The following is an 11277-nucleotide window of genomic DNA, read 5'->3' on the forward strand; positions in this document are numbered from 1 at the left end:
TGTCTGGTACAGATCCCATACTGACATACGTACATACAGTCCTCCAACAGAGGTATATGACGATATGTATTAGCACCCATAAACGAAAAGGTTCGCAGTTGCTTGCAACATGTGCCTGAGACGGAACAGCCTAACTGGACCCATTTAAACACGTAAATTTTAACCATTAACAGTAACTTCTGACATAGAGGTCTATGCAAATATGTACTTGTGAAAAAGTTACGAAGAAAATAATTTCGGAATCTTAATTACACTAATGTGCAGAAGCCCGTTAATTGGCAGGAACATTTTATATGGTATGAATCCTCTGTAACCAGTAAATACACTCCTGGAAATTGAAATAAGAACACCGTGAATTCATTGTCCCAGGAAGGGGAAACTTTATTGACACATTCCTGGGGTCAGATACATCACATGATCACACTGACAGAACCACAGGCACATAGACACAGGCAACAGAGCATGCACAATGTCGGCACTAGTACAGTGTATATCCACCTTTCGCAGCAATGCAGGCTGCTATTCTCCCATGGAGACGATCGTAGAGATGCTGGATGTAGTCCTGTGGAACGGCTTGCCATGCCATTTGCACCTGGCGCCTCAGTTGGACCAGAGTTCGTGCTGGACGTGCAGACCGCGTGAGACAACGCTTCATCCAGTCCCAAACATGCTCAATGGGGGACAGATCCGGAGATCTTGCTGGCCAGGGTAGTTGACTTACACCTTCTAGAGCACGTTGGGTGGCACGGGATACATGCGGACGTGCATTGTCCTGTTGGATCAGCAAGTTCCCTTGCCGGTCTAGGAATGGTAGAACGATGGGTTCGATGACGGTTTGGATGTACCGTGCACTATTCAGTGTCCCCTCGACGATCACCAGTGGTGTACGGCCAGTGTAGGAGATCGCTCCCCACACCATGATGCCGGGTGTTGGCCCTGTGTGCCTCGGTCGTATGCAGTCCTGATTGTGGCGCTCACCTGCACGGCACCAAACACGCATACGACCATCATTGGCACCAAGCCAGAAGCGACTCTCATTGCTGAAGACGACACGTCTCCATTCGTCCCTCCATTCACGCCTGTCGCGACACCACTGGAGGCGGGCTGCACGATGTTGGGGCGTGAGCGGAAGACGGCCTAACGGTGTGCGGGACCGTAGCCCAGCTTCATGGAGACGGTTGCGAATGGTCCTCGCCGATACCCCAGGAGCAACAGTGTCCCTAATTTGCTGGGAAGTGGCGGTGCGGTCCCCTACGGCACTGCGTAGGATCCTACGGTCTTGGCGTGCATCCGTGCGTCGCTGCGGTCCGGTCCCAGTTCGACGGGCACGTGCACCTTCCGCCGACCACTGGCGACAACATCGATGTACTGTGGAGACCTCACGCCCCACGTGTTGAGCAATTCGGCGGTACGTCCAACCGGCCTCCCGCATGCCCACTATACGCCCTCGCTCAAAGTCCGTCAACTGCACATACGGTTCACGTCCACGCTGTCGCGGCATGCTACCAGTGTTAAAGACTGCGATGGAGCTCCGTATGCCACGGCAAACTGGCTGACACTGACGGCGGCGGTGCACAAATGCTGCGCAGCTAGCGCCATTCGACGGCCAACACCGCGGTTCCTGGTGTGTCCGCTGTGCCGTGCGTGTGATCATTGCTTGTACAGCCCTCTCGCAGTGTCCGGAGCAAATATGGTGGGTCTGACACACCGGTGTCAATGTGTTCTTTTTTCCATTTCCAGGAGTGTATAACAAGTGTATTGTTAACATTTGATACCTAAGCGTTTATACACGCTTCAGTTAAGGTATACACTAGAATTCACTCATGTGTTTAATATATTAGAGTCAAGGTAATTACTGAAATGTGTCAATTGTTTTAGGATGAGAGTTTTAATTGTAATTTAATCAAAAAATCATTTTAAATAGTGCCGAGGATTGTTCGGGATTGTTACGAAAATATAAATAGTTACAGCCATGTTGGCAGGAGATGTCAGTCTGGTTTTGGTTTTTGAGCAGTGAGCATGTAGCTGCTCCATTTGTAGTGTAAGTATTGTTTACCTCTGTAATGATGCTTTGATTTTGTTTTGAAAGTATAATAAATACACTCCTGGAAATGGAAAAAAGAACACATTGACACCGGTGTGTCAGACCCACCATACTTGCTCCGGACACTGCGAGAGGGCTGTACAAGCAATGATCACACGCACGGCACAGCGGACACACCAGGAACCGCGGTGTTGGCCGTAGAATGGCGCTAGCTGCGCAGCATTTGTGCACCGCCGCCGTCAGTGTCAGCCAGTTTGCCGTGGCATACGGAGCGCCATCGCAGTCTTTAACACTGGTAGCATGCCGCGACAGCGTGGACGTGAACCGTATGTGCAGTTGACGGACTTTGAGCGAGGGCGTATAGTGGGCATGCGGGAGGCCGGGTGGACGTACCGCCGAATTGCTCAACACGTGGAGCGTGAGGTCTCCACAGTACATCGATGTTGTCGCCAGTGGTCGGCGGAAGGTGCACGTGCCCGTCGACCTGGGACCGGACCGCAGCGACGCACGGATGCACGCCAAGACCGTAGGATCCTACGCAGTGCCGTAGGGGACCGCACCGCCACTTCCCAGCAAATTAGGGACACTGTTGCTCCTGGGGTATCGGCGAGGACCATTCGCAACCGTCTCCATGAAGCTGGGCTACGGTCCCGCACACCGTTAGGCCGTCTTCCGCTCACGCCCCAACATCGTGCAGCCCGCCTCCAGTGGTGTCGCGACAGGCGTGAATGGAGGGACGAATGGAGACGTGTCGTCTTCAGCGATGAGAGTCGCTTCTGCCTTGGTGCCAATGATGGTCGTATGCGTGTTTGGCGCCGTGCAGGTGAGCGCCACAATCAGGAATGCATACGACCGAGGCACACAGGGCCAACACCCGGCAACATGGTGTGGGGAGCGATCTCCTACACTGGCCGTACACCATTGGTGATCGTCGAGGGGACACTGAATAGTGCACCGTACATCCAAACCGTCATCGAACCCATCGTTCTACCATTCCTAGACCGGCAAGGGAACTTGCTGTTCCAACAGGACAATGCACGTCCGCATGTATCCCGTGCCACCCAACGTGCTCTAGAAGGTGTAAGTCAACTACCCTGGCCAGCAAGATCTCCGGATCTGTCCCCCATTGAGCATGTTTGGGACTGGATGAAGCGTCGTCTCACGCGGTCTGCACGTCCAGCACGAACGCTGGTCCAACTGAGGCGCCAGGTGGATATGGCATGGCAAGCCGTTCCACAGGACTACATCCAGCATCTCTACGATCGTCTCCATGGGAGAATAGCAGCCTGCATTGCTGCGAAAGGTGGATATACACTGTACTAGTGCCGACATTGTGCATGCTCTGTTGCCTGTGTCTATGTGCCTGTGGTTCTGTCAGTGTGATCATGTGATGTATCTGACCCGAGGAATGTGTCAATAAAGTTTCCCCTTCCTGGGACAATGAATTCACGGTGTTCTTATTTCTATTTCCAGGAGTGTATATCGAAACATTATACAAGATTAATTATTAATTTAACGTCATAGTTAAATTTACAGTGACTGTTAATGGATTCAGGACGACGACTGCGGAAGATCATGAGTAACTATGAGTAACCCCATTATTAAGTAAAAACAATTCGAGTAGTTAAGTTACGTTTTATGCCGTTAGAAGAGAGAGGTGGATCTCGCTTTAAGATACCAAAGAACCGTTTCAGGAGCCCTGGAGACCGTACATCTGCTAGTGCTGATTCCTGCTCACATCATAGGTGTGCCACAACAATATTCGTAATTTTCTCGGACGAATGTGGGGTCGTTTCCTGCGACATCTTCTCCAGATTTAAACACGGCTTTCGACAGATCCACACTACACTGCAACTCATCAAATAATGAACAGCTGTTGTAGTACATGTGGATCCATATATAATCAGACTGGAAGATATTAATGTAGCGGATTAGCCAGCATCCTTTTGCAAATTGTAACTTATCTCTTCAGTTTTCAGGTCTGCAGAAAATCCAACTCTAATGACCCGCTCCTGCTGACCTAAGCATTAATGTAATTTATTGTATGGTGCACCCGTACACTGCCCGGTCACATTAACGTGACCATCTGTCAAAAGGCTGAATAACTATCTTACGCAGGGCAGACCGCTGCGAAAAGTGCAGAGAGAGGCACTGAGGTACTGGAAGGTACTGATCGGGGTGGGGAGCCATGTCGACTCCAGCGACGCAGCCAGCTACGCTGGGGTTCTCGGTCTAAGTTCCAAGACGCGAACAGTCCGAGCAAGTTGGTCCCACCGATTCCAAAAAAAATGGTTCAAATGGCTCTGAGCACTATGGGACTCAACTGCTGAGGTCATTAGTCCCCTAGAACTTAGAACTAGTTAAACCTAACAAACCTAAGGACATCACAAACATCCATGCCCGAGGCAGGATTCGAACCTGCGACCGTAGCGGTCTTGCGGTTCCAGACTGCAGCGCCTTTAACCGCACGGCCACTTCGGCCGGCCCCACCGATTCCCCACCGATTTTAAATTCGAGGAGTTTCGTGACTAGGGAAGCACGGTAAACACATCCTGATTCTCTTCGCCACGCACTTACTTTGGGAGCTGTGCGACACGTTGCATTGTCCTGTAGGTGCTATCGTGCAGAGGAAAAACAAATTGAATGTAGGGATGGACATCATCAGAACGATAGTTGCATACGTGTGTCGGTTGTGCTATCCAGATGATGAGATCACACAGGGAATGCCGGCCGCTGTGGCCGAGCGGTTCTAGGAGCTTCAGTCTGGAACCGCGCGAGCGCTACGGTCGCAGGTTCGAATCCTGCCTCGGGCATGGATGTGTGTGATGTCCTTAGGTTGGTTAGGTTTAAGAAGTTCTAAGTTCTAGGAGACTGGTGACCTCAGATGTTAAGTCCCATAGCGCTCAGAGCCATTTGAACCACACAGGGAATGCCAGGCCTTAACACTCCCTCCTCGCCGGCCGGTGTGGCCGTGCGGTTCTAGGCGCTACAGTCTGGAGCCGAGCGAGCGCTACGGTCGTAGGTTCGAATCCTGCCTCGGGCATGGGTGTCTGTGATGTCCTTAGGATAGTTAGGTTTAATTAGTTCTAAGTTCTAGGCGACTGATGGCCTCAGAAGTTAAGTCGCATAGTGCTCAGAGCCATTTGAACTCCCCCCTCCACACTGGACCCCTCCGACGACTGCTGCAGGGTGTTTGCTTTGGGAAGTTTCACGCCATCTTTCCGATTGAGCATAAAACCTGATTCATATGAAAAGACCACCTGTCGCCAATCAGTGGACGTTCAGTTACAGTACTGGCGCGCAAACTCCATCCTTCGTCGCCGATGAACAGCAATCAATATCGTTGCTTGAACCATGCGCCTGCCGCAGAGGCCCAAATGCAGCAACGTTCGCTGAACGGTCGTTGAGGAGTGTTGGTAGCCTCTTGATTCAACTGGGCGGTCAACTGCCAGACAATTGCACTCAATTCGCCCGTACACATCTCCGCAGCCTTCGTTCCCTCCTGTAATCTATGGCTTGTGGTGGACTACAATTGCCTCTGTGCCAGGTATGCATAGCGCCACTTTGAAATTCAAATACACTTTAAACATGATGACACGTGAACTGTTTACACGCTTAACCATTTCCGTAATGCGTCCACCCTCGGCCGAGCGCCAATGATCATATCCTTTTGGACGTGAGATAAACCGCTCTTTTTCCGCATTACGACAGCAGCTGCACTGTTATCCGCGTCCTCCCGACACGCTTTATATACCCTACACTGCTAGTGCTGTCATCTGCCGTCTGGAAAAGGTTACTGCACATTGACGTCACTTCCGAAGTAAGAGTGATTTCAGGTGTGCCGCATGGGAGTGTCGTAGGACCGTTGCTATTCACAATATACATAAATGACCTTGTGGATGACATCTGAAGTTCACTGAGGCTTTTTGCGGATGATGCTGTGGTACATCGAGAGGTTGTAACAATGGAAAATTGTACTGAAATACAGGAGGATCTGCAGCGAATTGACGCATGGTGCAGGGAACGGCAACTGAATCTCAATGTAGACAAGTGTAATGTGCTGCGAATACACAGAAAGAAAGATCCGTTATCATTTAGCTACAATATAGCAGGTCAGCAACTGGAAGCAGTTATTTTATTATTATTATTTTGAGCTTTTCCTCATTACAGAGGTTTATCTCCAACATAATAATTTACCTGGAAATGACAATACAAACAATAAACGTTCTTAAACTATACTCTCAAAATATTTCTCCATGTGTTTCGATCTTGCGTGTCCTCTTCCTCTGCGCCCATTCTCCTCATTGTGTGCTGTACATTTTGGAGCCAGGTGGTCACAGGTCGTCCTCTTCTTCTCCTCCCCTCCGGTTCCCACTCCAGTATCAATTTTGGTATTCTGGCTTCCTCCATTCGTCGTACATGCCCGTACCACTGTAATTTCTTCCTATCCATTACGTCATATATTCTTTCTTTTATTTCCATTCTCCTTATTACTTCGGTGTTCCTTATCTTTTCTTTCCTGGAGATTCTCGCTGATCTTCTCCAAAAGTCCATCTCTAGAGCTTGTAATTTTTTAATGTGCTTCATGTTAATTGTCCAGGTCTCCGTTCCATACAGAACCACACTCTCTAATATGGATTTGTATATTAATTTTTTTGTTCTGCTCATTACATTCCTGCTCCATAAGACTGAGTTAAGCATCCCAATGACCCTCCGTCCGCTACTAATTCTTTTATTGATTTCTGACTCTGATTTTCCCTCGATTTCTAAAATGGATCCCAAATAACAGAAAGTGTTTATCTTTTTGATTTTCTTTCCTTCAATGTATAGCTCATCTGAATCATTAGTCAAGTATTCTGTTTTTTGGTAATTAATCTTCAAACCCCAAGTTTTGTATGCTACTGCTAGTTGATTGCACATATAGTTAGCATCCTCCCCATCTTGTGCTACGACTACTTGATCATCAGCAAATAATAAATGATGTAGGTAAACTCCATCTCTTATTTCTAATCCCATACTATTACATTTACGAGACCATGTTCTAAGGCTAATATCTATATAGATTTTAAATAATGATGGTGACATGGGACAGCCCTGTAAAAGGCCTTTGCTTGTTCTAAATTTCTGTGAAAGTTTATTACCAACTTTCACTTGGCAAATGTTATCTTTATACATCTGTTGTATTATTTTAATCAAGGAAGGGTTTATGTTTGCCATATGTAGTGCTCTCCAAAGTAATTTTCTTGGAACAGTATCATACGCTTTTTCTAGATCTATGAAAATTAATCCTATACTTTTTGATTTTTCCCTATGTTTCTCCAAAATCTGTCGTAATGTGAAAATATGGTCTACACATGATCTCCCAGCCGTGAATCCACATTGTTCTTCTTGGGTTCTAAAATTTTTTTCCAGTTTGTTTTTAATTACTTTCGCAAAAATTCTCATTAATGTGTTTGTAACACAAATTCCTCGATAGTTTGAACAAATTTTGCGATCCCCTTTCTTAAATATTGTATTAATGTAACCTAGCTTCATTTCGTTGGGTATTGAATCTCCATGTATCATTTTGTTGAAGAGCTGTGTTATCAGTTTCACAATTTTGTCACCACCATATTTCAGACACTCCAGATTGATATTGCCTGGTCCCGGTGATTTACCATTCTTTCCTGTTCTCAATGCCTGAAGTACTTCACTTTCTAAAATATGGATCTCATCATCTTCATGTCCTTCATCTTCCCCTGTTCCTTCTTCTAGATATTCTTCTCTGTCCTCATTTAATAATTTTTGGAAATACTCTTCCCATTCCTTTTGTGTTATCAGTTGGAGATTAGTTTTGCTTTTTGTATCCTGTCGAAGCCCTTTCAATACTGACCATGCTTCTTTTGCTCTCCCAAATCCTAATTTGCTATTCACCTTGGCACATGTTCTTTCCCATGCTTCATTTTTTGCCATCCTTATTTTTTTCGTCACTTCATTCTTCTTTTCCTTGTATATTGACCTTGTTTCTTCTGATTTATCATTCAACCACTGAAGGAACGCATTTCGTTTTTCTCTAATGAGGACCTCTAGTTCCTCTGACCACCACTCTGCTGCACGGTTGTGGTTGCTATCTTTTTTACCCAACACCTCTGTTGCTATGATTTTCACATTAGCTTTTATAGAGTCATATATTTCCTCTGTATTTCCTTCAAATGATTCAACCAGTTTCCTTTCCATCCTGGCCGCAAAGAGTGTTCTGATACTTTCGTCTTGTAGGCTGTCAATATTAAAAGGTAAATTTTCATCTTTCTCAGTCTGGTTCGTTTTATTTATGTTACTTGTATCACTCCTTGCATTCTTCCATGGCCAGAAAGACTTCATTTTAACTAGATAGTGGTCTGATCCACACTGGGCTCCTCTATAAGATCTGACGTCTACTGCCTTGAAACTACTTGTTTGCCTAATGATAATATAATCTATTATAGAACGAAGTTCTTTGGTGTTCTGTTGCCAAGTATATTTATGAATGTCCTTATGTTTGAAAAATGTGTTGGTAATTTTTAGATCAAATTGTTCACAAATTTCAATCAATCGTTCTCCATTGTCATTATATTCGTCCTCTCCATGTTTTCCTACTATTCTACAAGATTCTCTTATTCCTACCCTTCCATTCAGATCTCCCATGATAATCAGTTCCTTTCTTCTTGGGATGTTTTCAATAGTCTCCCTGAGGGTGTCCCAAAATGTATCTTTCTCCTTATCTTTTGTGTCGTTCGTGGGTGCATATACGCCAATGATCACAACTTCCCTAGCAAATAATGTCATTTCAACAGTTATTATACGTTGATTGATGAATGTCCAATTTGTGATTCTTTCTTTCCATGATTTTTTTATCATAATGGAGACTCCTGCTTTGGCTCTTACTGCTTTTGATACCCCACTCCAGATATGTACATAATTATCCAGTTCTTCTTCTCCTTGGCCTTTCTTCTTTGTTTCAGAGAGTACGACAACATCCATGTTGAACATGTCAAGTTCTGTGGGGAGTAAATTTATTTTAGTGGAAATACCTTGCACATTCCAGCATCCAAACATAATTTTCCGTTTCTCATTGCCAGTTCGTCGTCCAAAGTTCCAATTTTTCCGAGGCATATTATTAGGTTTTTTAGCATTTTTATGTTTTTATGTGAGTGAGGAGCTGGCCCACTGCACAACCCCCAACCTGGAGGACCAGGTAATTTTTACTCAAGGTTTTCTTCCTTTAGCCTTTGATAAGCCAATATCATACTACAACTACTACTTACCTGGAAGCAGTTAATTCCATAAATTATCTGGGAGTACGCACTAGGAGTTATTTAAAATGGAATGACCGTATAAAGTTGATCGTCGGTAAAGCAGATGCCAGACTGAGATTCATTGGAAGAATCCTAAGGAAATGCAATCCGAAAACAAAGGAAGTAGGTTACAGTACTCTTGTTCGCCCACTGCTTGAATACTGCTCACCAGTGTGGGATCCGTACCAGATAGGGTTGATAGAAGAGATAGAGAAGATCCAACGAAGAGCAGCGCGCTTCCTTACAAGATCATTTAGTAATCGCGAAAGCGTTACGGAGATGATAGATAAACTCCAGTGGAAGACTCTGCAGGAGAGACGCTCAGTAGCTCTTTACGGGCTTTTGTTGAAGTTTCGAGAACATACCTTCACCGAGGAGTCAAGCAGTATATTGCTCCCTTCTACGTATATCTCGCGAAGAGACCATGAGGATAAAATCAGAGAGATTACAGCCCACATAGAGGCATACCGACAATCCTTCTTTCCACGAACAATACGAGACTGGAATAGAAGGGAGAACCGATAGAGGTACTCAAGGTACCCTCCGCCACACACCGTCAGGTGGCTTGCGGAGTATGGATGTAGATGTAGATGTGGATTAATGTGACTGGACCATGTACATTCATGTACACTAACTCATGGATTTTTTTCCCCCGAAAATTACCTTTCTCTCGTCGCTTTCACAAAATGACTGCCCCCTGGAGCGTGCCATCCGGACGCCGGCCTTTTGCTTTTAAAAGCAGATGACAAAGCGCTGCCGGTGTTGCTGATTTGTTTTAGGAGGGAGCAGGCGCTGATGTGAGCGCATTGGGAGTGTTTGGTGGTAATTGCCGGCACACTGGCGGCCCTGGGGCGTAACGAGGCGCCATTGTGCCGGCTTGTGCGTGTATCCGGCACCGGCACGGCCAAACGGAACACCGAGTATCCGGTGTCGGCTGACAGCCGAGTTAACGCTGCTCCTCTCAGGCCTGCGCGCTCATTTGTAGCACAGCTCCGGTTTAGTCCCATCGGACTAAGAGAAATCAGCTAAATTTCGATTACGCGATAAGTCACACAAATCTGAAGGCTGTAAATTCAACTAAATACTTAGGGATTACAATTACAAATAACCTAAATTGGAACGACCACATAGATAATATTGTGGGTAGAGCAAACCAAAGACTGCGATTCATTGGCAGAATACTTAGAAGGTGCAACAGGTCTACTAAAGAGACTACTTACACCACGCTTGTCCGCCCTATTCCAGAGTACTGTCTGTGGTGTGGGATCCGCATCAGGTGGGACTGACGGATGACAATGAAAAATTCACACAAATCTGAAGGCTGTAAATTCAACTTAATACTTATGGATTACAATTACAAATAACCTAAATTGGAACGATCATATAGATAATATTGTGGGTAGAGCAAACCAAAGACTGCGACTCATTGGCAGAACACTTAGCAGGTGCAACAGGTCTATTAAAGAGACTACTTACACCACGCTTGTCCGCCCTATTTTGGAGTATTGTGTGTGGTGTGGAATCCGCATCAGGTGGGACTGGCGGATGACAATGAAAAAGTACAAAGAATGGCAGCTCGTTTTGTACTATCGCGAAATAGAGGAGATAGTTTTCACAGACATGATACGTGAATTGGAGTGGCAATCGTTAAAACAAAGGCGTTTTTCGTTGCGACGGGATCTTCTCATGAAATTTCAAACACCAGTTTTGTCCAACGATTGCGACAACATTCTGTTGGCACCCACCTACATAGGGAGAAATGATCATCACGATAAAATAAGAGAAATCAGGGCTCGCACAGAAACATTTAAGTGCTCGTTTTTCACGCTAGAGTGGAACGGTAGAGAGACAGCTTGAAGGTGGTTATTGAACCCTCTGCCAGCCACTTTATTGTAAATAGCAGAGTAATCACGTAGATGT

This window comes from Schistocerca serialis, chromosome 7 (genome assembly GCF_023864345.2).
Source record: "Schistocerca serialis cubense isolate TAMUIC-IGC-003099 chromosome 7, iqSchSeri2.2, whole genome shotgun sequence".
In the NCBI taxonomy this organism is placed as follows: Eukaryota; Metazoa; Arthropoda; class Insecta; order Orthoptera; family Acrididae; genus Schistocerca; species Schistocerca serialis.